This window comes from Panicum virgatum, chromosome 5N (assembly GCF_016808335.1).
Source record: "Panicum virgatum strain AP13 chromosome 5N, P.virgatum_v5, whole genome shotgun sequence".
Classification (NCBI taxonomy): Eukaryota; Viridiplantae; Streptophyta; class Magnoliopsida; order Poales; family Poaceae; genus Panicum; species Panicum virgatum.
In genome coordinates this window covers 37,979,635-37,985,972 of record NC_053149.1, presented here as the reverse complement: position 1 = coordinate 37,985,972, position 6,338 = coordinate 37,979,635, and the positions used below count along the sequence as shown (strand labels likewise).

The window sequence follows — 6,338 nt, the reverse complement described above, 5'->3', positions numbered from 1 at the left end:
GAAGTCCCAAACTACACAAATTATTCATGTCTCATTATTGCAGCGGAAGAAGTAAACGACGACTAGCAAAACATGTGACCCATCGATAAAGTCCGTATGAAACATGTCACTCAGTGGGGGGCTGGGCTGATCAGCACCAGCTGAAGGGCCATCCCACTCAACAGACCAGCCCGGAGGCAAAGTACACGGCCAAGTCAGACTCGCAATCATATCCTCGAAGTTAGTACCTGAAAACTGTGCCACAAGCAAGGCTGAGTATACTAATACTCAGCAAGACTTACCCGTCACCATATATAACTTAGTCCGATAACTAGACATGCAAGACATTTTGGTTGGTGGGGCTTGTTTTGCCAAAAAAGCCGCTAAAAGTTAATCCTTATCTTCATATTTTAACTTTGCTATTTTCAGTTGAATTAACCATTCTAAGTTTGCATCTAACTCTACACAAACATGGTAGAGCAACCAGCTATTCATCCAGCCGTATTATCATCATCATATTCCACTTGTTACTCTATGTGACCGAAATTGTTAAGCAATCTTATGCCGTGAGAGGCGGACGATTCCGAATCAAATTTCAACCTAGCCAGGGGAACCTAACGCACACGCATGGGGATCGACTTCGCTTTTGCCCACGCTACTGTTCCCCTTTCTTTCCAGTCCGTGGATCCGGGACACCCTCTCCGACTACAGAGTCCGACCACTCTGCACCCGTATGTCGCGACAAAAATAAACCCTACTTCCACAAAGAGGGTGCATAGTCGTTCCACTCGCTGGTCCAATCAGATACTTAAACTTACCGATTACCATATTTCTCGACATGTGGCTAGTACGTTTAAACGCTTAATGAAATGAGCCACACATCGCGACCTTAACCAATTTCGACTACCCCAGCGGGGTATCACAACTACACAACACCGCCCGTTGTCCTTATATTTCAGCAGTAATTAAAGTTAGTAAACTCCTAATTTTCTCGCAAAAGGCAGGAAACCTCTCTACTTCTACTAGTTGACGCCCACTAACGATCATTTTCAGGCGTCAACTTGATCGGAAAATCATGAGAATTTGCATTTCTTACACGCATCTTTATTCAAATAAATCCCTAAATCACACTTTAGCTCCTAGAATATGCAAGATGTGTTTTTGAGCTAATATGCAGGTTGCAAGCACACTTTGGTCCGGTATACAATCACAAAAAAATATCAGAGCATCGATTCAAGCTCAAATGAACCAAGTGTAGCCCAAGAACCAAGTTCAGACCACTCAAGACAGGCCAAGACTAACATGGATTAGACAAGACAGCCCAAGACAGCCCACTAGAAGAAGTTGGGAGCGGTTTGGCGCCCTGGGCTGGTCGACCGACCACCCTGGTCGGCCAACCAGGCCCATGGGCCCCACCGCCTCAACCTCGACACATGGCGCCTCCCCATTGGTCCCTTAGGTCGGTTCAGCAGGTCTCAACCCGTGGCTCCCTCCTATAAATACAAGGGGAGGGGATGAGAATAGAACAGACACACACACCACACTCACCTCTCATCTCAAGCATCTTGTGTAGTCTATAGGCTTAGTGGAGTTTAGGAGAAGTTTAGGAGTCATCGAGTCCCGGAGTTGCTCGAGAGTTCTAGTATGGGTTCATCTCTAGCTCTCTCTTGTAATATTCGATCGTTTGTAATAGAATCAAACTATGGTTACCGATATCTGCTAGAAGTTTATTCTGAGCTATCGGATATATGCTTCATGATCTTATTGCGTTATCATTCGATGCTTGCATTGCATGATCGCACTGTGCTTGCGATGGTTAACATATTGGCTTTAGAACTCAATGAACTGCGCCAGTATTCGTATGTTTGCTCTAGTATGATGTCTGTCCATCCGAAGGGTGGGGGCTCCGCGCGGGATACTAGAGTATCGCTTACTAGTGTAGACGTGTCTAGATTAGCTAAGTGTTGCTGGATGTCAACCTTTCTCGCGGTTTGTAGAGGTAGCCGGCAGGTGGTGATAGCCCTGTTCGAGCCCTAGTAATCCTCCACATTCGGATTGGGGGATAGGAGGTACATAAAGCCGCTGGGGTGTACGGGCTCCTCTCATTGCTTCGATAGCGGTCTCCCGGTTGTATAGTTTAATCTCTGACAATCTAACCATAGGATAGTATAGATATAGCTAGCCTAGCACATCTGACTCGAGCTCTAACTTCTACCTTGCTCCCGGCCTATAACATCTTTCTTGTTTATTTACCTTGAGGGTAGTTTGTGTGTGTGTCACACTACCTCCTACCATGTTATTTATCTTACCCCTGTTTATGCAATTGAATATCCAATCTAGATAAAGTTCATTAACTAGCCTATGTTCCTTCAACCATCGCCTTCCCTGCGGAAATATAAATGACACCCCAGTTTACTCCAGGTTTAAATGCTACATCGGTATTCCGTGCGCTTGCGGATTTATTCGTGGTTCATGAAATACTGCCACCCCCTTGGCGTTTGTGGGCATCATCGCTGTCCCGCAGAGAGTGATGCTGGTAGGCACCAACAAGCATTTTTGGCGCCGCTGCCGGGGAAGGCATAGATTGAAGTACATAGGCAAAAGTTCTGAACGATATTGAAAATTGGTATTCGCTTGCTAAACAGGCTAACTTGGCTTTGTTTTCTGTCTTTGTTGATGTGAAAACAAGGTAGTGTATGACCGGTTTCGACTTGCCGCAAAACTTTTATTCCGATCCAGAGTCACTTTTGAGAAGGACTCGAGCTCGTCTCGTATCTCCTCGGAGTTCACTCTCGACAGCCGTACCAGTCATTGCATCATCGTCAGCTCCTCGAGCTATGACTCAGAATACACTCCGTGATTACTCAGCCCCATCTGCTAACCAGGTCCCCATCGGGCCCGAGGTTAACACCGGAGGAGAGAATTTTGAGATCAAGACGGGTCTCATTACGATGGTGCAGGCCAGCCCTTTCTGTGGCAAGGCCAATGAGGATGCTAGTGCCCATCTCCAACAGTTTTTGGAACTCTTCAGTACTTTTGTTGTCAAGGGAGTATCTCAGGATGCTATCCGACTCCGATTGTTCCCGTTCTCTCTTCTGGGGAGAGCGAAGCAATGATTTTATGCTAACAAGACCGCTGTGGACACCTAGGACAAATGTGCCAAGGCATTCCTTGCGAAATTCTTCCCGACTGGCAAAACCAATGCACTTCGTCGAAGGATTTCGAACTTCCAGCAGGCATCTAATGAGTCAATTCCTGAAGCTTGGGAGAGACTTCAGGAGTACATCCTTACGTGTCCGCACCACGAGATGGACAATTGGGTCATTCTTCAGAATTTCTACAATGGGTTGACTCAATCTTCCCGTGATCATGTGGATGCCGCTGCGGGTGGAGCTTTCTTCTTGCTAACCATTGAAAGAGCTACAACATTAATCGAGAAGATGGTGTCCAACCAAGGTTGGAGTGACGATCGTCTCCAACCACGTCAGCGAGGCATGCACTCCGTCACATGCTCGCGATGAAAATTGATCTCCTCCTTAAGAAATTTGAGGATTATTTTCAAGATAAGGCTCAAATGCAGACATTACAAGCCTTGGAAGCTCGCATGACATGCGAGGTCTGTGGGAATGTTGGACATTCGGGTGATCATTGCCCGAAAACCCAAGAAGAAGCTCTATATCTTAATGGAAACAACAACGGGTTTCGTCCACAAGGAGGTCAAGGGTGGAATCAACCACGCCCGTACTATCAAGGAGGTAATGGGTACCCGAATTCTTTCAATCCTAACCAACCTACCTTGAGGGATCTTGTCTACGGCCAAGCGAAGATCAAAGAGTCCCTTCAGATGAAGTTGGCCGCTAATGACAAATCCGTGGAGACCATCCATGTTAAGATGGACGGCTTCTCCACTTCCATCAAGAACCAGCTGAGTTTCAACAAGATGATTGAGACTCAGCTAGCTCAGCTGGCTGCTGCTACACCTGCTGCTGAAATAGGGAAGATTCCGGGGCAACCCGAATCAACTCTAGAAAGCGTGAATGTCGTAAATGCTATGTGGGAAAATCTGCCTAGCAAAACACCCTTTAATAGCTATGCATAGAAGCTCACACGTCCTAGAAGGAGCGCATGGGGCGAACTAGCAGGTACAATACGAGAGGATCTTGGAACCGCAGTGATCAGTTGCTCAATCTTTGATTACAACTTCGATCACGCTCTGTGTGACCTTGGAGCAAGTGTCAACATCATGCTCAAGGTAACGTTTGAGAAGTTAAGCTATCCGGCACTCTCCCCTACCACCATGTGTGTACAGCTGGCGGACTCTACCGTGAGGTATCCCGAAGGAGTTGTGGAAGACCTCTTGGTGAAAGTCAGGAACACTTTCATACTCGCGGACTTTGTGGTCCTCGACATGGAAGGGGATCTTGGAATCCCGCTCATTCTTGGGCGGCCATTCTTGAGAGATGCAAACGCCAGAATCGACGTTGGGTCAGGGAAAGTCAGCCTCCGCATCATGGGCAAAACTATGAAATTCAAGTTTCAAAACAAGAGAGAATTGTTCTTGATTCATGAGGATAGCTAGAATCAGGGGTTATGGGCAGAACCCAGATGGGAGAATTGGGACGTTCATCATTCACCATCCAAGCCTGCCTGGGAAGATTGGGAAATTCATACTCCCCCGACTGAATAGGTAGAAGACGTCCAGAAAATTCCCGATTTCATCACCAACATGGCATGGGAAGATCTGGAAATTGTCTATCCTACACATAAGGATCCTACTCCTGCGTCATCTATGCCACCAAAGAAGACCAAGAAGATATGGCGCAAAAAGAAGAAGACGTCATCGCCCGCTACTACTTCTCCAGGTACGGACGAAACAACCTCAACCTGATCAGGTATGGAGAAAGGTCCTGCTTTTTGGACCCTAAACCAAGAGCTAGCTTGGGGGAGGTCCCCTCCCCTAAGTCAACTGTATCCTTTACATGCTTTTGAATAAATCTGATAAAACTTCCAAAACAAAACAAATATTTACCGCTTTATTTCCCTTTAACATGCGCGGTAAGAATGTTTTAACTTCTTATGAAATTTGAAAGGATGAGTTTTGCTTTGCTGTCTTGTCTGTTATATCTGGTCTAGCAAAAAAAGTTCTCTTAAGTTTAAGTCTGTTGGCTATGTAAACACTTTGCCAATGAACCTGAAGGTTTTGTGGGTTGCATATGCTTGTTCGAAGTCTAAGTTGTTGCGAGTATAGATTTGGTGAATGAAGTCGTACAACCTTGTTTCATGTGACGCTTGAAATCTAGAGTCTTTTGTTTTCGAAAAGTTCAAAAAGGCAAGTTCTTCAGTGATAAGAAAGTTCTACCAGAGCCATATGCCATATACCATGAGAAAACCTTACACATTTGCTACTTGCCATCCTGTTGAGTTTTGTCAAATTTTGTGATCCTAGTGAGAACCTTTTCATGCTTTTCTCGATCAATAAGCACATGCACGTTCCTATCCACTTGCAATATTCCTACACTGGGAATTAGCACCAACATCACCCATCAATAAATGCTCCATGCTTTGGTAAACTCTCTCTTAGACATCCCCGAAATAAGAGGTTAGATTATGGTTGCCCCAAAAACAGAAAAGATGGCATGCTAAAGAAGCATGGCAAAAAAAAAAGGGGGTAGCCATGTCTCAAAAAAAGGGGGGAGATGATAAAAGAGAGAGAGAGAGAGAGAGCCAATGTTTTAAGGAGTAAGCCATACCTCCATACATCCATCCATCCACACACTTGCACATCTTTGATCGAGATTGCATGACTTGTTTCTCCATGGATCCTCTATTTGACTTTACAATATATGGAATGCAAGTATGCCCTATTCTTACCCTACCTTGAGCTCCACAAAGGCTTTATATAGAATAGGGAAGACTGAAGGCAGATACTGCCCTGGTAAGGATAATAAAAGTTGAGTGCTTTGAGAGAATCATTTTGGGGAATTTTGCCATGTTTTCGAAAATCTTATTTAAAAAAATTATTACTCCAGAGGGATCGCAGATCTGTAAATAAGTGAGCATGGCCTTGTGCACCACTCTTACTCTTAACAGCCCAAAATGAGGAGACAGCTAAAAAGCCCCATGAAGGAGTAAGGTACTTGAGCAAAGGTATGAGTGCCAACTCATTTAAACTTATAGATGGACATCTTTGCTTGAGACCAAGACATGATAGGCAGGTAAGAATCAAAGTGATTTTTTGATCAACAACCTGATTTGTCCTGCTTTGCTCGGGATGAACAAAGGACAGCTTGGGGGGATCTTGTTAACGCTCACTAACAATCATTTTCAGGCGTCAACTTGATCGGAAAATCATGAGAGTT

General features: G+C 45.1%; 1 non-coding gene across 1 annotated transcript; it reads right to left on the bottom strand.

Moving 5' to 3' along the window:
• Nucleotides 1-3,183: 3,183 nt before the first annotated feature.
• Nucleotides 3,184-3,289, bottom strand: LOC120677047. The gene has a single exon (XR_005676111.1). It is a non-coding gene; the product is annotated as a small nucleolar RNA R71 (small nucleolar RNA).
• Between the last annotated feature and the right edge of the window lie 3,049 nt (nucleotides 3,290-6,338).